Source organism: Columba livia, chromosome 3 (assembly GCF_036013475.1).
Source record: "Columba livia isolate bColLiv1 breed racing homer chromosome 3, bColLiv1.pat.W.v2, whole genome shotgun sequence".
Classification (NCBI taxonomy): domain Eukaryota; kingdom Metazoa; phylum Chordata; class Aves; order Columbiformes; family Columbidae; genus Columba; species Columba livia.
Genome location: NC_088604.1, coordinates 105,866,556 through 105,890,215, shown reverse-complemented (window position 1 = coordinate 105,890,215; position 23,660 = coordinate 105,866,556). Strand labels below are relative to the sequence as shown.

The following is a 23,660-nucleotide window of genomic DNA, read 5'->3' as shown; positions in this document are numbered from 1 at the left end:
GCAATGTCCACAGACTAAAAATGTGGCAACTGAGGAGCTGGACACTTCCTATGAATTGGATAATTATCAACTGAAATATTTAAACTTTCTTCCCTAGGGAAAAATGTGGGATTTTTTGTGTGAGTTTGTATCCCAAATAAGACATCCATGTGTTTTGAGGTGCTTGCCATAAACTGACATGCAGGACTACCAGATGAAGCAAAACGATTTTCCTCAGCGAAGTAAGAAATAAAATGCCTATAGTTGAAAATGTAAGTGCTATTTGCAAGAATGCACTTCTTGAGATAATGGGCTTGTGCACATGTATATGTGTCCTAAATAGCCAGAGCTGTAGTTTTCTAAATTTCTTAATCACTAATATGTTACAGCATGGCAGTGTGTCTTACTGGTTAACAGGGGTAACATGAAGTGTGGGTTTAAAGGCATTTCTGTTGCTGTTACACAGATTTTACACTTTCTCTAGGTTGATACTAGATGACATAATGTTTGCACTATGTCAGTTTTTGAGATGTTCTCTTTCAAAAAAAAAGTGAATGAGTTAACTGGGCGTCTTTGAAAATTGGGAACAGTTCATAAGCAATTTATTCCAGCACATTTCCCATGGTATCCCTCTAATGTTAGCACAGATTTAAAATAAATAGACTAAGCCTATATTATATCCAATAGTTTTTGATATGCTTGTATCTGCACTAATATGATAACTGCAGAGCTTGAATTAGGATGTCTCTAAGGAAAAGCTAAAAGATTGCCTAATCTTAATATTACTGAAAGCAAGTCAGTAATGTTTTAAGGTTTGTATTGAGAGCTGCCTTTACCCCCATACAGTGCAATATCTTAATTTAATTTTAAGCAGGTTCAGGCTGAATTTTTGTACAGATGGTATATCATGGCTATTATGTATAAGTTATGGTGTACAAAACTGGTTATACTTGTTTCTGTAACACAAGTAGCATTGGTGCAAGCTGTTCTTTATAGGATATGACTTCTTTGGATGAATTGAGGCTAGCTATGGAAAGTCAGTGATGTCACTGTCTTTCTTGTGACAGGTACTAGACAATCTTATCAGTTGCTTTTAATGAGCTCATCATGGCAAGACGTAAGGAGGGCAGGGATGTAATTTGACATGTGGTCTTACACAGTTAACAGCCTTTTACATGTCTTACCCTGTACACTAGAATGCTATATGTGAAGCATATATAGATTCAAACATATATAATAGTAGTAACAGCACTTACTGGTCATAACTGATATGACATGGAGTTCCTGAGCACTTTTTTTTTTTTTTTTTTTAATAGTGCTCCATCCTCCTAGATTATATCCTGCCCAGTTCACATTTGTGTAACTTATTTCCTGCCTATCTAGCTGTTTTTCTACAGTTTTGACTGGATACTGTAATTTTCAGTTCATATACTAAAGTGCTTCACAACACAACATGTCGTTGGTTCCACCTTGAGCAGCTAAGTGTTATTTATTTGTTCAATGATCCTTAGGTGTAGCCTGAGTATATTCTTTGGAAAGGTCCTGATTCACAAAGCAGACAGGCTCTTCAGATGTTGGGTTTACAGGGCAGAGGAGGTTGCTGAGCTATCCCAGGAGCAAGGTTGTAACATGGAGTGGGCTTGGAAGGACCTCATCCGTTTTTCTTGACTTGACAGTTGCTACTGGATGTTTCTGTGTACTTTCTTGTGTGGTGCAAAAGGGTTGTTTGGATTTAACACTTGCCGAGGCAGTCACTTTCTTTCCCATATAGGCAGTCATTCAATATCTGCCTCTCAAGGTTGCACTGTTGGAGCAGAGATTCATCACAAAGCACCCAAGACAAAGATGTCTCTTTGGAACCGAAGAAAGATATCTATGATAAATTAAAAGTCCTTCTCTACCTACTGTATACAACTCGAGCATTTGACTCTGCCCGTAGTGTGCAATGTGGTGAAAGTTTTCATGAGTTCAAACTTATTTTTACACAGAATAAAGTGCAGAATACAGTGCACACATCTTGGGCTATCAAGATTGAGAACTTTGCCAGTCCCCATGTGAACAATGATGTTCCCAAAATGCAATGGAGTAGTATATCTGAGAGTCCACTAGTATGAAAATAGCAGAGTGTCAATGTGGGATCAAATGCAAGAAATAATACATGGGCAGGTTAGTAAAGGACATGTTTGCTATGGCTTCTTGTAGAAAATCATGTTCTTCTCCAGCCCTAAGGAAGGTCATAGGCCAGCAAGTAAAGGGCATGTCACCAGTGTTAATTTACTTGAATGTCCTAGCAAAAGTCCAACATTAAATACTAAACCCCATGAGAGAAAAATTACTGATGTGACCTTTGACCATGTCAAAGTGTGTCCACGTGTGCAGTTCCTCTGGTGGCTTGCTGACAATTTGAAGTAAGGACAGTACAGTCCCTACAACTGTTAAGTCAGTCTGCATCTTCATCAGAGAACTCTTATTTTTTTTCTCCCCCCAGAATGGCATTATGGCTGCAGGGTTTTTGTCAGCTTTGCAGTAGTAGCTGGTCAGGCAGACAGCACAACGAAGAGCATGAGCTTCATCTTGAACTAGGCAAGTTCAGAACCTTGCTGTAAATGTGGTTTGTATCGATGAATATTTGGAGAGAAAGGATGAACAAAAGCCGCTGATATGCAAGTGGGATGTAATGTTCCAGACAAAGTCCAGTTGGGGGTGGAGGGAAGTGACATAAAGGCAACAAATTGCAATGTTTAGGAACTATCGTTCACCTCTTCAGGGTGCCATATAATTTGATCGACTAATCAAGACAGCAAGTGGTGAGTGTGTATAATTATGGTTTCCCAATGATTTATGGATCAAGGACTACTTGCTATTAGCATGGCCTCAATTCTAAATAATCAGTAAACAAATAATTTATTTGTTTTAGGAGCAATTCTTCATCAGAAAAAGGAAAGACGATTCTTCTCTTTGTTATTTGATGCAAATTCTTCAGCCAGTTGGATTTGGTTGCTGATACACTAGCCTGGCAGGAGGAAGAAGAGACTTAGCATATGCAACAGTGAAAATAACATTTTTTTTGATCGGTCTGAACACTTAAAGATTAATGAAGTCCTTCATCTGAATTAACACAGCTATTGGTGTTCCCATTATCAGTGATTCCCTGGCTAGTTTACAAAACATGCAGTTTAAGCTGAGTAAGAAATAGAAGAAAAATCCTGTTACTTTTTATGCAGATTTCCTGGTCAAAGCACAGGCAATCCAGTTGCTGACTATGCAACTAGAGCCAGTTCACCTTAGCATGCCACAGAAATCTGAGGCAAAGGCAAGGAAGGAAAAAAAACTCAAAATATAACAGATGTTATCATCATTGTCCTTTTAATCACTGCCAAATTTGCTACCTCTGGGCTTCAGTTGTGCTGTGGACTCTATGAATTGATACGACTAGAAGATAAAAGCTTTCATAAACTGTAGGTAACCAGGAAAATGGCAGAAACTGCTTCTTCTACCACCTGAACCCTTCTACCAGTCTGGAAACCCTGGGAGGGCAGAGGCTATCAAGTATTGTTCTTGCCTGTACAGTTTCTGGTACAATGAGACTTTGACCCCTGACCAGGATTTTGAAGTCTGACTAAATATTACATAAAAATTAATACCAAGTCTTGAAATATGTGAATGCCACATCTGTGGAGTGTGCCTTAATGTTACTCAAACGAATTAAGAGAGGCTGATTAGGCAGTAGCAGGGTGGTACAGTTCATCCAGCTGTTGCCTAAATAGTGAACAGGGAAGCTGCAGGTTTTCTCTTTTTCCTTGATATTTTATGTTTGTTTGTTTATGCTTCTCTGTCAGTCTCTAGTAATGTTCTTGAATGCAGATGGTCCACTTGTGTAGTCTGCTCTTTACCTGCACTACTTCTGGTATTTCAGATGGTGGTCAAGCTGCTCTTTCATCCCCGTCACCTGTGGGTATTTTGGGTCATTGATAGATGGTGTTTTTACTGTGGTCCAACTGCAACAGATACTAAAATTATTTCAGGATTTAGATCACTTTACTGGTGACATCATGCTAGCACTGTCACCTAGGTAATGGAACTAATTGCCATAGCAACAAGGCTTTATCATTCAGCAGCCCGAACATTTTTGACAGATGGGAAAGCCTAAAGATTTGAAGTAGGACACAAATGAAATTTATCTGATTGGACTAGTTGTATTAATAGTTCATGAATAGGAATCTTCTGTGCAGGGTATATCAAATCAAAGTAAATGATATATCTTTTAGAGGCCCATTTATTTCAAACTAAATTATTTAATCTTGAAATTTTTCTTCCTCTAGGGAAGAAAATAGAAGCATTTAATTAAAACAAGCAGATAATAAGCCTGCTTGTTTAAATATTATTGTACAGTCCCTAGGTATTGCTCCTGTCCTAGGCATCATATGAGACTAACTAAATGACAAAGTAGTTCTAAAAATTTCAGCTGAGTGTTGGCTCACTTCAGGGTTAGTAATTTACCTTGCCAAAATGTGACAGTGACAGGAGCACTGGCACTGGTGGCCAGATACCTCCCTGGGGAGCTCTGACAAGGCTGCCTAGTTCCAGTGGTGTTGACTCAGCCTCAGCCTTTTTCAGGGAGGGCATAACCTCAGACTTCACCTGATGCCGTCAAAGCCAGCTGGGATTAGGCCCCAAATTACAAACAGCCAGGGTGAAGTTTTTCCTCACTCTAGTCAACACATTTTTTTGCCATTCAGTCCGTAGACACACGTTTCACCCTACTTGTACTGTTCTCAGCTTACTTGGATGTTAAAGGCTGACATTTTCTGTTTTGGTCCTTGGACTATTATTCTTATGTTTCATATTCAACCATGGGCAGCAATGATGCTGCTGATGATGATGTGGAATAAATCAAGAATGACTGTAGAGCTTTAGGGGCAAACGTGATTAGCCCTCCTTGATCCAACATGTGAGTGGAAAAGTTTGGGTAAGAGTGGACACATCCTGAAAGGTAACAACTGTCTGCATAGTCAGCTGAGAAAGTCAGTAAAGACGTTCTAGCCAGCAGGACTGGCAGGTAAGGAGATCTTTAAACACGAAGGCGATAATAATGTAGTCATTAAACGAATGAATACTGTCAGCAATTGCTAATCTAAAGATATGTAAATCATCTCAGTTTTGATCAGTCTGCTCCTCTAACAAAGGTAAGAGTTACCTGCAAAACACCTATTCACCAGCTACAAAGAATACCATCCTCAAAGTGCAGACTCTCTGGAGCCAGCACAGTTGGTTGAGTCTTGTTTTAAGACTTCTCAAAACTGTTATCTCATTCTAATACTAAAATACACACCACTAGGACAGGAGACCCACGCTCAGCCCGGGACCCTTCATCAACAAGCACGCATAGTGGTTAAATGATTATGTAACCCAATATACAAATGTATAACCAATTGGCTCTTAGAACTTGCTCTCAGGGTGTGAATGTATTGATAAGGTTTTGTAAATAATGGCTTCTACTTTTCTTTTTGTTGTGATGGCTTTATTTCAGCATTCAGCTTGTGCAACTCTGTAATAGACAGTATCTCATTTCTGTGTGCTACAATTTGGCTTTTTTTTTTGCACACGAGGTGACAGAACTCTGTTTTTGGGACAACGATGACAGCTTGCAATCAAACGAAGCAGCAGATTGGGATGGCAACCATACAAGGCAGGATGAAGTCCTTTTTGAGTAGTCAGAAGAAGTCTGCAAATCACAGACTCTGGTCCTTATGGGAGATTTTAACCTCCCCTACTGGAAGGGCAGCACACTGGGAGATGAGCCATGCAGGGAGTGTCTGGAGTGTGTTGCATAATATCCTAAAGCTAGCTAGATCTTGCGGTTCTTCTGGCTCTGCTGCTGGCAAACAAGATCTGGTTGAGGATGTAATCAAAGGCAGCCTTGACTGTGACATCTGTGAAATGGTGGCAATCAAGATGCCTTCTCAGAAAGCAGCAGCGTAGGCCCTGGAGCTGGAGGGAACAGGCTTTGATGTACTTAGGAAACGGTTTGGTAAGATCCTGTAGGAGACAGCTGTGTCTCACTGGTCTTTAAAAGGAGTTAGAAGGATGTTCAGGCAAACTACAGGTCAATTTGCCCTTGTTTCTAGGAACAAATCCTCTCAGAATATATTTTTGGACATATGAAGAAGAAAGTGGTTCATAATAATTGCTTATTAGAACAAATCTAAAGTACTTCATCCAAGTTGGGGACCCCAGTACAAGAAAGACATCAGTGAACTTTATGGAGTTTATGGGAGGCCACTGAGATGGTTGAGGCAGGATCACTTGCCCTATACAGGTAGACAAACACTGCAAGAAGTTGCACAGATTGGTCATGGTGTCTCCATCCTTGCAGGCTTTCAAGCCCTGACTGGACAAAGTCCAGAGCAACCCGGTCTGAATTCAGTGTTGATCCTGCTTTGAGCAAGGTGTTGGGCTAGAGACCTCCTTAAGTCCCTTCCAACCAGAATAATCCTGTGATTTTACAGGAAGATAAAATTTCTCTTTACTCCACCTGATATTCCTACCTATATCTAAACTGTTAAAGCTGCATGCCTATGCTGTCTTATTAAGCAACAACTACAAAAAAAGATATTAGAGAGTTTCTTTTCTATTAAAAAAAAAAAAAAAGAAGAATGCATCATATTTAGATTAAGTTTAAATAATCACAGAACATTGTGTTTAAACTTAAAGTGCATCTTATAGTTCCCTGTACTGAGGCATGCATTACGAGTTTAATCAAAATGGCTTATATTGGTTCAGGCAGCAACAGTGAAGAAATTCTCAGATAAAGAACAGTGACTCACAGTACTTTCCACTTTCAACATTAATATTAGCTGCCCTCCAGTAAATGCAACTCATCTGTGCTTAGAAATGCAGTACACAGCAGATAAAATGCCATTTCTTCCAGTTATTTACTCATATTATACAGGCTCAGTATTAACCTAAGCTTTTCACTCTGATGGAATTATATGTACTAATTATTTCTAACATATTGTCTGATTGCTTTCCTTATCAAGAGTTCAGGTTTGCATTCCCACCTTTAGTATCAGATTACTTCTAATGGAAAGAGAGAATTTAGGCAATTAGGCTGGAGGGTCAAAATAATTCTGGCAATTACTTTTCATTCTAATTAGAATTGTGAAGGCATAACTCAGCATTAAGAATTTCTCTATGCATCTTCTAAGTTTTTCTCACCATCCCCCTTCCCGGCAAATGTAGAAACAGACTTTGTTGTTTGTGATCTATAACCTCAACAGCTTTGGGTCTTGAAAGCAAGTTTTAAAGACTCGGAAAAATTACAGCAAAACAGCTGCTTTATTTTATGAAATATAAATGTTATAGTTGAAAATGCATAGATAGCTTATCAGTGATGCATTTCATAAACAAGCTTAGATGTTATTCAAAATATGAATCTGAATAAATCTGTAATTGATTACCAATTTTTTAGTTGGTGATACCAGCTATCGATGGTAGAGCAGGCAGTCAGATATCCTGGTCTTATTTTTCAAAATTACATGTAGTTCCCTGCTTTTTTTTGAATTTGAGATCAAAACCGCTTTCTAGCTTTTATTTGAAATTGAGTTTCAACCATGGTTTTGCTGTGGCTTTAAACAGTGTGGTAACATGGGATGGAGGACTACCACTGCTAGAAACAAAGTCTAGATTCATTACAGCTGGAACCATCACATTTTTCTGAAGAAAGTATGGTCTTTTTTTGGTCTTGCTGCACTGTACAGCACACATGTGAAAAGAATAAAGAGAAATGGATGCTATCACCTTCACAACATGTGCAGAACAGTCTTGAGCTGTGGACATATGGGTGAAAAATACACAGCATTTCATAATGCGCTTGAACGATGATTGTTTTAAGAGGAAAAAAAAAGCCCTTCATTTAGTGCTGGTAGGGATTTCTTCTGTAATTTAAGCAATTACTGAAAAGAGGTTGTTTATTTTGGTTACACTACATGACAAGAACGGTTTGAAAAAAGCAATCGAATGCTTTTCCTTGCATACTGATCATTCATTATACAGCTATCAATAACTGCGTAATAAAACTAGTCCAAAATATATCATGCTTTCTTAACTACTTGATAAAGACTGGACAACACTTTGGTATACTTCTCAATACAATAGCACATTACAAAAAACAATCTACACTCTAAACACACATTGCTGTTCCTGATTCATTAAAATGTTAAGTTAATGTATTCAGATTCCTTTATTGGAAAATAAAAGCCAACAAAGATGCATGTGTCTGATTATACTACTCTAGAAATAAATAATAGAGCATTATGCAATTCATGGCACAAATAATGGATTTCGGATCACAGCATACATGCAATTGTAAAAAGATGGACATGTCAAAGTGAAATATGCCATAGTCAAAAAGTGCAGGCTTCTAAAATAGATGATGATAAGTTCAAAACTTGTGCCTGTAATTTTCAAGCTCAAATAAGACTTACTGGTTCCTTTTAAAAACGTATTGACTGGCAATCACACTTCATTTAATTAACATGTACAACTTCAGTGAAACATTCATAGAATTTTTTAGCACATGCCTTGTATTTGCAAAGCTTAGAGCAATTGGAGGCATGAATTGGAAGTGAAGCAGTACTAACAGGGAAGGACACACATTAAAAATGTTTCGTATTAATCAGAAGTTATCAAGTTGGTACTAAAGCTACGGACAGGTTTGGAATAGATTTCATTGAAAGAATTGGTGATTACTAAAATCTAGTGGTTTTAAAAATTCAGGCCTGGCAGTTTCAGTGCAAGCATCTGAAATCACTGAGTGAAAACTCCATATGGAGGCATTGGTCCTCAAATCCAATGCAGTAGTCCATATTCACTTAATAGCTGTTTCACTGAAGTAGAATGAAGAGATAAAGCCTGCCATACATTAGCTGAGTAATTTTGCTTGACGAAGAAAGTGTCTGTCCTGTTCCTCTGCAGTAATGAGGACAGCATAATCTGCATATCACCAGTAAGATTGACCATTTGTTCATTGGAGAACTGTATGTATTGTGCTGGTCCACAGCAGCTTCAGTTAGTGCTGGAGAGTTAAAGGCTTTTGCTGCTATTTTTATAAGTAACAGTGGACTTCGCAAAGCATGTTTTTTCATTATTTGGTCAAGGACCTGCTTGGTGCTATCTCTCACTGTTTGTCTGCTGCCTCACCACCACCTCTTGTAATTGTAGTGAAGATGAATACAGTAAAGAAAGTGGGTTTAGATCTACTGGAATAGAGCTTCGTCTGCATGAGAGGGAGGCACAGGAACTAGTGATGGGAAACTCAGGAAGTTGGGTAGTCTATAACCTTACCAAACAAGGACAATTACTTCCCTGATAATCAGAGCAGATCTTCTAACCTAGCCTGTGGGGAAATTTCTGTGGACTACTGACAGAGATGACACGTTGCTTGGCTTGCCCAGAGGAATATGCATGTTCCTACCTCCCATAAGAAAGGTGAGGAAAGAGTGCATCTGACTATGCCTTGCAACTGGCAGGAGCAATGTACATTCTAACTGGTCAAAACTGTGGCCCAGGGATTGCATGGTCCCTTGCCATGTAGATGACAAGCACAAACAGCTTCTATGAGCATGAAAAAGAAGTGGAGGCCCACTAAGGGAAGATGGGTAGCATAGCAAAAGGAAAAATGTGAAATTTTAAAAACTGATCAAGGGGTTACTATAGAGGGGGGAGGTGGGGATGATGGTGTGAATTGCTGTAGGAAGAGCTATGGAAGCATGGCAGAATCTTTGGGGGAGAGGAACTGCAGATATGGAGAATTTAATGGGTGCTGGGGGAACAGGAGACTGAAGTTAGAAAGAACAAGGAGAGGAAAATGTTTTTTACCTTCTAAGGGTAAATTTGAGTCTTTTAATGGACTAGTTATCTGAATGTGTTATTAAAGATCTTCAGAGATGGCCTTCTTACAAATTTCATAGGTAATTAACTACCTTTACTGCTGAAAGCTTTTCTTAATATTTACCATTGCTCCAGTTGAAGTTCATTAGCTTTCTACTGTCTACCTCTGACATGGGTAAGAGCTTTTTTTATAGTGTTATTTTGCATTGATAAACTCTGTTACCGTGTGCGTCATCTTAGCATTTTCCATAAACTCAACTAGCCCTAGCTTCTGCAGAAAACTGAGTGCTTTTTATCACTCCATACTTCTTCCTGAATGCTTCATGTCTGCTGAAAAGCATGCTGGCCAAAGCTGGACACACTGTTCTCACTAAGGCCCTACCAGCCCTGAGGAGAATGGAAGGATGACTTTATGTTTGTTTTTCTCTCTTGGGTTGATGACTGTGGTTTTGGCAGGAGTATAGCCCTTCCATCTCTTGTTCATCTTATATGTTTTTGCAGCCTCCTAACTGCTCCATGGGAGTGCTCACTGGCCCATACTACATCCTCTAGTTGTGGAGCCTGTTGTTCCAAACTAAATGTAAAATTTTGCATTAGTGTCTTACCTAATGTGTTTGCAGACCTGCCAATTTAACACACATCCTATATTTAGTCATCTTGGTCATAAATGAAACACTGAGAGGATACATTTCTGTGGAGGGTTGGATTGCATGGGATTGTACTCTGACAGTGTATGTTTTCTGAATGTATAGACTCTCTAGATACTTTTTTTCAGGCTATTTCAGTTGCCATCCTCTAGTTTCCATAGACTGTGCTTCCTAGGTTGCTTATGAGTATGTTATAAGAGATAAGGTCAGAAATCTTGCTAAAGTCAAGATGTATAATATCTACTGCAGTTTCTCATTAAATACAAGCATTTTCACCTGCCAAGGAAGTAAACTAGATTAGTATTCCATCATTTGTTTTTGATGGATCCTTGTTGATTGCTTCTAGTCTTCCTTATATTTCTTTTAATTGCTTATACATTCTTTGACGGTTAATTTCACTGTTTCTCTAAGAGTTGAAATTGTGTGGTCTGTAATGTTCTCTTTCTACCTTACAGTAAAGGGAGCACTTTTTTTATCCATTTGCAGTCTTTTGGGTCTCCACCTATTTCAGGAATTCTCACAGATAACAGCTAGGCAATCTGAGACTGCTTCAGACAGTTCTTCAAAAGTATCTTAGGAGAAATTCAGTTAGACCCAGACATTTGGAAAACACCTAGCTTACCTTTTTCCAAGTATTCATGGCACTTCTCCATGAGATCATTTGTCCTTATCTGTAGGTGTTTAAATAAATAAGCACCTTAATTACAGCTGACCTTTTTAATAATGAAATGAAAACGACATTGATGCATTGATGTTGAGATTAAGTTCACCAACTCAGCTTTCTTTGTTTCCTGTTGTATTAGAGCCTACCTTATGCTGACAACAGCATCATACATAAAACAAAAAGAAGAGTAAAGGACCTCCGAAACTTTCAAGACTCTCTGAACCCATGGCACTTGAAAACCCATCCTATAAAGGTCAGGATCAAATTTTGCTGGGAGCACAACAAGTGTAGCTGGGATACATTTGAGGACTTTGTATTACTTCGAGTTATACTAGAGAGGTAGCGTAAAAGGGAAACATGGAGATTTGGAACAGGAAGATATTTCTGTGGTTTGTAATAAGTTAATATTCATGGGTAAAATGTCAGTTGTGTCCCCAGTGGTACAGGTAACATGAGATTGGCCCAAAATGTGGATGTCTCAAGAGTAAATAGCTCTAAAGGAGCTGATAGTCTATCTGAAACAAAAAAAAAAACTAATCTTTTTTTATTCATGTTGTCTCTGACATAAGAGAACATTAGCTGCAATAAAAAATGCCAGCAATCCTGAGTCATAGGTGGGAGCAGGATGGGAACATAAACCAAGATTCCATAAATTCTAAATATTTTGACAAATGAAAATCTGCAGTCATAAACTCTGTAATCTACTGGATGTGCAGTATGCAAGAGCTTATTCTGATGCACTTGCATACACTAGATCCATTCTTTTTCCCTTTATTCAGAGAGTAATGTGGATATTATAGATTTTGATTAAAAGCCTGGATAATTGTGAACACCATTAAAAGAAAGGCAAAGAAATGCAACAGCTATCTCTCTGGCTTATGCACTGATATACCTTCTGTTGCCAGGGTAAGGTATCTGGTCAGAGGCTCTAATAGGAAAATCTCACAGGATTTGTGTAATACCAGAGGAAAACAGCACAAAGGGCAAGTCTTAGCTATGACATTCTGACATTTCTCAAAAAAAAAAAAAAAAAAAAAAAAACTTTGCAAAGGCTTTTAATATGACTTTATCATCTTGAAATAGGCTAGAACAGGAGTTTGAACTTCTTACAAGGCTGCAAGTACTGAAGGAATTGACAATGATGTAGCACCTGGGACTTCCTTTACTGCATTTGCACTGAATGAACTATTTTCAATGGTGATGTTTCAGGAATTCCTATCATGCACAATAAGAAAGACGCTTTAAAAACACATGTGTATGCACAGAAAGAAATCTTGTTACAGCTGAACTCCTCAATCTCTTGCCCTTTCTGAACAAATTGATTTTAGGGAGGAAATATTCAAATATATCGTCTCACAGTGATGTCTGTCTTAATTCCAACAAACCTTTCCTTTCAGCCTCATGATGCAAGATTCTGAGAGGGCTGAATTTCAAACCTGCTTGATGCTCTGAGCCTGCTGAAAGGCAGATCTGATTCCATGGAGGGCAATGATGTTTCGTTCATCTCAGCCTCCTGCCCCCTGAGCTACTACATCTTTCTGGTAGCGTAGCTCCAACCCAGCTCTAGAATTACAGGCTACATGAACCTGGCTCAGTTCTCCCCACTTTTAATGCATGGAAAAGTTGAGCAGGGTGGGTAGGGGGCAGAAAGTACATGTGTAAGCAATATTCTAGGGTTCTGTAAAACATCTACTGTTGTGACAGATCAGAAAATATTAGCTAAACTGATAGTAACTTAATTAGGATAAGATGGAGACTGATGTATAAGAATTCTAAAGTGATGGTGGAAGGTGACCCAGAGGAAGCTGGCAAAAGACCGTGCTGAAAGGGTAACTGTTAGAAAGTTACCCGAAACAAAATTATCAGACTAGGGCATAATCTGATTTAATATTTTCATTAATGATCAAAAGTAGGGATGAATTAATTATTTTTTTTCTGGTTCCATAAATGTGGGACATATTAGCAATAAAAATTAGAATTACCATATTATATAGAAATAATTAGATGACCTTGAGATCAGGAATGATATAAATGTGATGGAACATTATAGTACAAAATTCAAAGTTATACACTTTGGGACCATGAACAAGAACTTTGGGCATTAACTGGGGCTTGTGCAGAGAGAGGGGAAGAGCCAGGATATGTGTTTTAGTCAGCTACAGAGGTAGCTGTGAAAAAGCTCATTGGGGTTGTAAGCTAGTATGTTCTGGTTTTAGTGTAGTGATTTCCATGCTGTGTACAAGGCTCCAGTATGACCTTATCGTGTGAATCTCTGTGTATAATCTCTCAAAAAGTAAATTAAAATGGAATGATTGAAAAGAAGGGTACAATAGTCCAAGCAGCCTGTCTTAGGAAAGAAAATCAAAAATGTGGCTTCTTCAGGCAAGAAAAAGAAGCAAAAGTTGAGAGAGAACGTGCCTGTCATCTACAGAATTACCAGAGGATAAGATGCTAAAGAAGGGAAGAAGAGGGGAGAAGAGCTCTTTGAGGAAAAATGCTAGGCTTGGCACAACAGCATTTTCATGTTGAAAAGGAGGCAGACCACTTATGAGAAAAGGCAATGGATGATAGTAGTAGGTGACTCTCCTTTGAGAGGTACAGAGGCACCATTTGTAGACTCCATGTATTCTCTTGAAAGGTGTGCTGCTTACCTGGGGCTCATATCAGGGATGTCACTGAGAATCTACCAAGCTTCATACAGTCTGCTGCTGTTGTTTCAGATGGGCACCAGTGACACAGTTGGGAGAAGTCTGAGGAGTATCAAGAAGGATTACAGAGCCCTGGAAGCGGTGGTAAGGGACTCTTGGATCACAGGGAGCTTTTTTAATCAATCCTGCTGGTCAAAGCAAAGGGATTTGAAAGGGCCAGTCAAATCTGGCAAACCAACAAATGGTTACAGGCCTGATGCCACAGCCAGGGGTTCAGCTACATAAACCATGGGACTCACTTTCAGAACCCTGGGGGCTGATGGGATCCATTTGCCAGAGAAGGAGAAGAATATCTTCGGCCATAGCCTTACCAAGCTGGTGAACAGGGTTTTAAATTAAAGTTGTCAGGGGATGGGAAACTCAATCCATCCTACTCCTACCAGTTTGATGCCACTGCCAGCAACTGATGCCCATTGTCTGGAGAAGGATTAAAGGTAACAAGAGAGCACCTGAAGAGCAGCACAGAGGAATTACAGCCAGTAAGTCAGCTCCATTGGGTGCCCAACTTAAATGCCTCTGTGGAAATAGATGTAGCATGGGGAACAAACAAGAGGAGTTAGAGAGGTGCACATGCCTGTAGGGCTATGATCTTGTTGGCATCATGGAGACGTGATGGGATGGCTCCTATGAGAAGAGTGTTGGAATTGAAGGATGCAGTCTCTTTAGCAAGGACAAGCAGGGGAGATGAGGAGGGGATGTCACCCTATATGTCAATGACCAGCTGGAGTCCATGGAGTTCCACCTGGGGATGGATGAGCAGTCAGCCAAAAGCATATGGCTCAGGATTAAAGGGAGGGCAGGGACAGGTGACATAGCGGGGATCTGTTACCTAACCAGAAAGAATGAGTGGGTGAGGTCCTCTATAGACAGGTAGGAGTAGAACTGTATTTCTAAGCCCTGGCCCACATGGGAGACTTCAACCACCCTGATATCTGTTGGAGGAACAACACAGCAGAGCATAACCAATCCAGGAGGTTCCTGGAATGTGTTGATGTTAACTTCCTTCTCTAAGTGACAAAGGAGACAATGAGGAGAGGTTCCATGCTGGACCTTGTTCTCATCAACAAGGAGGCGCTGATGGTGAAGGTGAAGCTCAACTGCAGTCTTGGCTGCAGTGACCATGAAATAGTTGAGTTCAGGATCCTTAGAGAAGGAAGGAGGGCACACAGCAAGCTCGCTACCCTGGACTTTGGCCTCTTCAAGGCCCTGCTTTGTAGAGCACCATTGAATAAAGCCCTGTAGGGAAAAGTCCAAGAAAGCTGGTTAATATTTAAGGCTCACCTCCTCCAAGCTCAGGAGTGATGCATCCCAACAAAGAGAAACACAGGCAAAAATGCCAGGAGGCCTAAATCGATGAACAAGAGGATTCTAGACAAATTCAAACTCAAAAAGGAAGCCAACAGAAAGTAGAAGAAAGGACATGTAGCCTGGGAGGAGTAAAGAGAAATTGTCAAAGCAGCCAAGGATCAGCTTAGGAAAGCTAAAGCCCTGGTTGAATTAAATCTCACCAAGGATATAAAGGGCAACAAGAGAAGCTTCTATATGTATGCCACACCACCCAAGTCACAGAGACAAATGCAGGGACTGGGAGAATGAAGAACTGCCTACTGTAAGAGAAGATCAGGTTTGAGACCATCTAAGGAACCTGAAGCTGCACAGGTTCACGGCATCTGAAGAGGTACATCTACAGGCCTTGAGGGAAGTGGTGGATGAAGTTGTTAAACCACTGTCCATCATATTTGAGAAATTATGGCAGTCTGGTGAAGTTCCCACTGACTGGAAAAGTAGAAACATAATCCCTGTTTTTAAAAAGGGAAGCAAGGAAGACCTGGGGAGACACAGGACAGTCAGTATCACCTCTGTTCCTGGCAAGATCATGGAGCAGATCGTCCTGGAAACCATGATAAGACACGTGGAAAACCAAGGAAGTGATTGGTGACACCACCATGCCTTCACTAAAGGTAAATTGTGCCTGAAAAACTTTGTGGTCTTCTGCGATGGGGTTACAGCATTGGTGGATAAGGGAAGAGCAACCAATCTCTTCCACCTGGACTTGTGCAAAGCATTTGACACTGTCCTTCATGACATTCTTGTCACTGAATTGGAGAGACACGGATGGACCACTCAGTGGATAAGGAATTGTTTGGATGGTTGCACTCAGGGAGTTGAGTTCAATGGCTTGATTTCCAAGTGGATGAGCAGTGTTCCCTCAGGGGTTGGTACTGGGGCTGTCATTGTTTAACATATTTGTCAGCCACACGGGCAGTGGATTGAGTGCACCTTCAGCAAGTTTCCCAGTGACACTAAGCTGTGTGGTGTGATTGACATGCTGGAGAGAAGGGATGCCATTCAAAGGGACCTTGATAGGCTTGAGAGATGAACCCGTGAAAGTGTCATGAAGTTCAAGAAGGCCAAGCACAGTGTCCTGCATGTGGATTGGGGCAATCCCAAGCACAAATGCTGGGCTGGGTGGAGAATGAATTGAGAGCAGCCCTGAGGAGAAGGACTTGGGGGTGCTGGTTGATGAGAAACCCAACATGACCCAGAAATGTGCACTTGCTCATAGGAATTGATTTGTTAATTAATTTGTTATTAAACTGTACTGCCTAGGACAGCATGAGGCTGCAAGCAGATGATTTTCAGATGTCTTTCTTGCTCCTGTGCTCTAAGCTTTGTTCTGGATATCTCCATACCCTCCATTGCACTGTTTCCAGTCTCTGCTTCTTTCCTCCCTGCCAGCTCCCATCTTCAGAGCTGTACAGTTATATGTTTTATTTATTTTATTTGCATCACTTATTCTGTATGTTATTTAGCTAGTTTTTTCTAGGGTAAATTTGCCTCAGAAAGGAGGCGAAGATTCCTGTGCTTCACTCAGCCCTGTAGTCACCGTAGGATCTATACTTAGCATGTTGCCTGCTTTTCTAATAGAAAATAAATTATCCTTCACACTGGGTCTGACTTTTCAGTCCACAGACAGGAGGGAGATTCACTGAGGCTTTGAAACAGAATTTAAAAATTATACTATTCAATAACTAGGAATTCTGATGTTTTTGTGTAACATCAGAGAAAAGCTCTTTGTATTAACATTCAAATAGATTCATAAAGTAGTTATTGTTTTCCTGGCCATACAGAGTATGCTGCCATATGCTCACAGTCAGAAATGGCATGAGGTACTATTCGTAATGGCTTTTATTTATGACAGTTTCTGGGATCCAGGGTTCTACCTGTGATGGCTCAGCAGGTTTCCACAGCTCAGCCATGACTAGACCTAATTCTGATTCATTCAGACTATCCTGCAGTCAAGAGTAGTAGCAAAGATAAAAGATACTGCTGATAAATTGCAGATAGGAAAAAAATCTGAAAGATATAACAAATATAGCTGATCCAATAAAAAATGAGTAGGAAAATTAAGGGAAATTTAAAAAAGAAGGAAATAAAATCCACTGAGATTAGTAGTAAGTTTGTAGTGCTTATCACAAAAGAGTCAGATACTTAGGTATTATGCAATAGGACAGAAGAATGTAGAAGAAATGCTTCTGGCCTAGAAACTATGTATACCTATGGCTAAAGTTCTTGCCAGGGGGTGGAGCAGTTTACAAAAATACCGCCTGTGGCATCACATTCAGCCGTGTCTTTGCACCTCTTGTTTTTGCACAGAATAAGACAAGATAACACTTCAAAAAGACATTTTTTTTATTTTTCATTCAGCTTGTGAGGCACCTACTTATCAAACTTTTTCACCTTTCCCATTGGCTTCAAATGCCGAATAACTGTAAAATGGTTGAGTTCTTTGGCAAGTTCTCATGTATCTGTTAGAGGATCAGCTTCAATGATTGATTGTTGTCAACTTCTGATAGCCAGCCACTGTGCTCCTCACCTTCAAGCTTCTCGTCTCCTTTGCAAATCTTCTTGAACCACCACTGAACTCTAGGTTCGTGAGCAGTTCCTGGGCCAAATGTGTTGCTGATGTTGTGAGTTGTCTCTGCTGTTTTAAGACCTATTTTTAATTCGAGTAAGGAAATCGTTTGAATTTGCTTTTTGTCCAACACCATTTCCATATTCTAAAATAAATATAGAATAAACAGCAAGTAACAAGCCAGTAGAAAAACAAAACAAACCAAAACAACAAACAAACAAAAACAAAACAAACAAGAAAAGCTCATTAAAGTGATATATAACATAACGACGTTTATTTAAGAGTGTCTTCCAGTATTGAATGGCAAATTTCAGTGATGCAAAAACTGCAATTACTTTTCCATCCACACAATACTTCCACAATTTCTGCATGTGGCAAAGAGTATTTGTTGTTTTAGCCATGGATTTAGCAGCTCCTATCTAGATTTACTGTTACTTTGCAGGAAGAACTGCAGCATTGCAGGAGTTATAGCTAGGGGAAAGGAGAACCTCTGTTGTTCCATGTGATGACAAACCCAGCAGCAGAACAAGGGCTAAGTGATAATGGGAGAAAATTATGATAAAGGTAAGTCCGTGTTTCCTCTTGAATATTTTGATTTTTTTTTTTAATTTTTTTTACAAAAAAATCCCAACTATTTTTGTTGCTAATATGTTTAGCAAGATCTTATCTATGCTCAACTATTTTTTGGCTGAATAGTGTTTAGTTGAATGATTTTTTTATTTGTGGCGGGAAAAATTACAGCTCACCAGCATCAACTTGCTCAGAAGCCCTGTTAGCTTGCTTGGATCTATAGGAAATTAGGAATTGCACAGTTCAAAAAAATATGCTTTTGACATCTCAGTCCATGTTCCGTACCTTCTCTTCCTCAGTGTGTCTGGTTCCTCTCTGTTCAAAGGAAGATTAGTCTCTGCCCCAAACTAGCCTGAGGTCTTTAGGGAAAATCATGGGTTATTTTTGGGATCAAACACAAATGCCCACAGTTTGTAATAAACTACTATTTGGTTCCATAGGTGCCCTTGCCTAGGAGATGAAGCCATGATGTGTGTTTCACTAAGAGGAGCTAAAGTCAAATAGCAATAATATTATCTTAGCTTTGAAGTGGACACAGATCCTTCTCCTCCTACTCCAGCCTAAATGAAAATACTATTTGTTTTGTTATTCACCACTGTAGGACTCAGATCCAAGGGATTTAATGGACCCAGTGGAAGTTGCAGTATCTCACTTGCTCACTACATTGGATGTGTTCTAACTGGGATCCAGATGCCCACCCTGGCTGTAGCTTGACTCCATGCTGGGGCAAGACTTGGCTGTGCAATATCCTTTCACCACAATGATTTCTAAGGAGAAAATACCTCTGCACAAGTGTAGGAAGAGAGTTGTGGTGCACTCTACAGGTCCAAAAGATCTCCCCACAGGTTAGGGGTGGCTGTTGACATACCTTGGCTATCAGAGACTGGCCATCAATGCTGTGAATCTTTGTTTGGGAAATGGGGTAAAATGAAGTAGGTCTTCACTTCTATTCTCAAGTAGATATTTGAGCAGAAGTAGAAAACAGGTAGATATTCATTCCCTCACAAATGTAATGTAGACAGTCTGGTACTGACAGGTTTTTTCCTTGTTCCAGCTTTGAAGCTGAAGTGTGATTAATAGCCACGATGTCAGTTTGACTCCTGGTCTACTACAGTACTTGTTTAAATAATAAGTTGTTTCTTCCTTGAAGGTTGCAACAAGCCTAGAATTTAGCAATTGCTCTTGAAAGGTCAAATAGTGCATCTTCTCAATGGACACTTGTATTTAGCTGAGTTTAACCTGACATGGCACTTCACTGCAATCCAATCATGGTGGCCAGAAATTATTTTTTTAACCCCTATTGCCTGCAATGAAAAGTAAACTTCAAGTCTCAGGCTCCTCTTCTCTAAATTCATCACAGAATTTGTGCATGACACAAAGTGACAGAATCAAAACAGAAATGGTTATGGATGTCTGGAATCTGCATGAATGACTGTGATCTGCAAGACTCATAGTTCACCTGCAGTTAATGTTATGTTCCTGCTATCAAAAGCCAGGCAGTGGAATGTGATTTCTGGAAGGAAAGAAAAAACAAATTTTCTGTGGGATTCATGCAGATGTTTTGGCTCTAGTCTGAGGAAATGTCATTTTTTTATTTTTTTCCCCAGAGTGCTGTGAAGAGGCTTATACTCCCTGATTTCAAGAGCAGAACTAGGTCTCATGGGGATTTGCAACTTTATTGCCACATAACTCGCTTTTGGGATCTCCTGACAGAGTAAACCTATGAACAAAAACAATAAGATTATCAAATGTAGTGTGTATTTTTCTACTGCTTGAAAATAGTTGAAATAAAGGGTAGTACTATTAGCTCTTTATTTTGCTAGTAAAAGAGAGAAAATAGTGACTGATATCTAAAACTCTCATAGTTCATAGTTGGTACACAACTGTGGGACACAGAACTAATAGACGAAGACCCTGGACTAAATTCTTTCTCCCATGAAAGCAGTAAGTGCCATTTCAACATACTCCTCTGGAGACACCACTCCTTGAATACGGGATGAGTGAAATGACTCATTCTTCTTCACCTGCCTCCATGTGTCAGCTCCTCCAAAAGGGAAGAGGTAGAAAAGCAGCTGTGGGGCCACCCCATTAAAGGATGTGGGACCACATCGTTTACCTTGTCTCCCAGTGCTTGCTGAGTGCAGAAAAAGGAAAGCCAAGTGCTTCCCATTCTCTCCAGGCAAACGTGTCTGGCAGGGCTATCTTCAGACAAGAGTTGTGCCAGGACTCCCCAGGAGCAGAGTGTTTTTTCTTGTTGTGTGCTTTTTGTTGTTGTTGATGGGGTTTTTGTTTGTTTTGGTTTTGTTTGTTTGTTTGTGTTGTGTGTGGTTTGTGGGTTTTTCGGTCGCACACTGTGGGCTGCAGTAATAAAAGTTATATCCTGGACTCAATGTGCATACTTCAAACATCCAATATCCCCACTGGTTTGGCAGAGAGGACTATACATTTTTCATGAAGTGAGCAATTATGCTTCCGGGGAAAAAAAATATATTTCTATGGCTACAGATCCTTCTCATGCAGTGGAATGGCTTATACAATTCAGCTAGGAGAGAGCTAATAAAATGAGAGGAAGTAATTAGATGAAAGGATGGCTGGGTGTTTGATGTCAAATTTCTGTTTTTCACCTGAGATCTGTGGAAACTGTCTCAGGTGGCCAGGGATGCTGTCCAAGTTTGTATTTTGCATGAAGATTACACTCTGGTTTTGGTCCTGTAGGTTTTTACTGCTGTATTTTGCACAGAAGTGGTTCTCATTTTTCTCTGAGATATGCATCATGAGCATGACATAAAATTTCCTCTTCTCTACATAAGCTAAAATGTAGTTATAGAATCATAGAATGTCCAGAGTTGGAAGGGACCCACAAGAATCATCGAGTCCAACTCGTGGCCCTGCATCAGACAACCCCACAGTTCACACAATGTGTCTGAGGGTGTTATCCAGTTGCTTTTTGAACACTGTCAGGATTGGGGCTGTGACACCTCCTTGGGGAGCCTGTTCCAGTGCTCCAGCACCCTCTGGGTGAAGAAAGAACCTTTTCTTAATGTCCAACCTAAACCTCCCTGGCACATCTTCCTGCCATTCCCTTGGGTTCTGTCATTGGTCGATATAGAGAAGAGACTGGAGCCTGCCCCTCCTCTTTCTTTCTTTGTGAGGAAGCTGTAGACCCCAATTAGGTCTCCCCTCAATCTCCTCTTCTCCAGGCTGAACAAACCAAGTGACTTTAGCTGCTCATCATATGGCTTCCTCTCCAAACCCTTCCCCAGCTCTGTAGCCCTCTTCTGGACACTCTCCAGTAGCTTTATATCCTTTTTATACTGTGGCACCCAGAACTGCACACAGTGCTCCAGGTGAGGCCGCACCAGTGCAGAGCAGAGTGGGACAATCACCTCCCTGCCCGGCTGGCAATGCTGTGTTTAAGCTTTATAAAGGACTATGAGATTGTAAGTAGGCTCTAATTTTATTAATTGCCAAATTCTTATTTTTCTTGGTTTATCTTTAATCACATAGACACATGGACTGTGTGAGTAGGAGGAAACACTCATAATTTCTGTCCATCCTTAAAACCCTATCAAATATTTTTAAATGCTTCTGATCATTTCCCATAGAATTTTAAGTGCTTCCAGTTTTAAAATAAAATCCTGCCACTGCAGTGAACCTAGGATGAGTGAATGCATTTAGTAAGGATTGGACAGTAGTGTGACACATTTTGAGCTTTAAAAATATCTGGCAAGTTAGAAAGAAATTCTGTTTTAATTGAAGGACAGATTCAGTAAAGAAAAAAATGAAAGAATCCTTCTAATGATGTACATGTGAACCAAAACAGATGGTAAAGACACCTCACCAACATCTTCTAAGTCCTAGTAAGTAAATGTGACAATATTGATTTGGGTGAAAGGACAAGATTGGTACCCTTTGGCTTTTTTTGTAACAGCTGAATCTACTGTGTCCTATTTGTATGACTGTGAAGAACTTCCAGTCATATAGTAGTGATTTCCAAGGGCCAATTTGAAATAGATTGCACTATGGGTATCAAGTTGACAAGCTCACATCCTCTCCTTGATGTGAAGTACTAAGTTAATGAAGATGTCAATGTGTTGCATTACCAAGTCTCCCAGATGGAGAGTAATACTGCATAATATTAATGAGAGTTCATATCCAACATCAGTTCAAATTTTGACAAAAGCAAGTAATTTTTTGATTCAATGGCATTATTAGAATTTGTTTCACTTTCAGATGCATTGCTGGGTGGATGTACAAAATTCATTCTTGCTCTTTCAAGTCAAATAACATTCCTGGCAACATGGAAGCTTTGACTAGGTTGGTAAAAAATCATGAACTCAAGGTAACTTCAGGCTCTTTCAGGAGATGTGCATACCTTAGCACACATGAATAATATACTTATCCACATGTTAGTACTAACTTTCTCCTGGTCTTCCTACAATATCAGTTGTATCTGTGATCAGCAGGGGTTATCTGAATTGGAGCCTCCTTGATCAAAATGAGTGAAAGAAGATGGGCCAAGCAGTGACATACTCCAAAAGTTCTTGCCACCTTGTCTGAAAGTGCCTCCTCTCTTCTCAGTCTGAGTAAACAGGGCACACTGTCAAGTCAAGGCACATGACCAAATTCAGTTTCCCCCCCCCGGCCAACCTTGAAATTAGTGAGCAAGTTAGGGAAGTGACAGTTGAAAAGGGTATGGAGCTTATGTGATTGGGTTTGCTTGTGATGAGATACCTTACATTTGTATGGTTCCTTTTGAGATGCATTCTGAAGTTGTTCTGATAGTGGCCATCTATCTGGACAGGAACCCTTGCCTTCTTAATAGCACTTCTATACATCTAATGAATCAGTCAGTCCTAACCTAAAGAGCTGTGCTTCTGAATGCTAGCCAGTTTTGTGCTGTCACAGTGGGTTATTTTCCTGTATAAAACTGTGGCCCATGTTTTAATTTGTACTTGCTAAAATACATATGCTTTTGAAGTGCATATCTTACAATAGACAGGTTGAAAGCTACCACCAGCCTTACCTCTCAGTGAGATGCTGCCTACTAAGTGGAGAAAATTGTCCTGCTTGTCAACATCAAACTAATAAAGCAATGCCCCTTTTTTCTCTACCTGCAAATGTAGATAATTTAAGTCTGAGTGAGATTCTTGTCTCTGGTGGTGGCCATAAAATGTTTTCACATCATATTCAATGTGTCCAAGAAAGAGGCTTTGGTTACCACAGCATATTTATATTTTACCCCTCATCCAAAGAGAATATATTAGTGGCTTTTTCTATGCTAA

At 39.9% G+C, this 23,660-nt stretch overlaps 1 long non-coding RNA gene across 1 annotated transcript in view; it reads left to right on the top strand.

Annotated features, from left to right (window-relative positions):
• Window positions 1-10,297: 10,297 nt before the first annotated feature.
• LOC135579154 (uncharacterized) overlaps window positions 10,298-23,660 on the top strand; it is an 82,198-nt gene continuing 68,835 nt past the window's right edge. The window contains exons 1-3 of the long non-coding RNA XR_010471671.1: window positions 10,298-11,434; window positions 13,902-13,973; window positions 18,248-18,369. This is a non-coding gene — a long non-coding RNA (uncharacterized LOC135579154). The remainder of the gene's footprint in view (window positions 11,435-13,901; window positions 13,974-18,247; window positions 18,370-23,660) is intronic.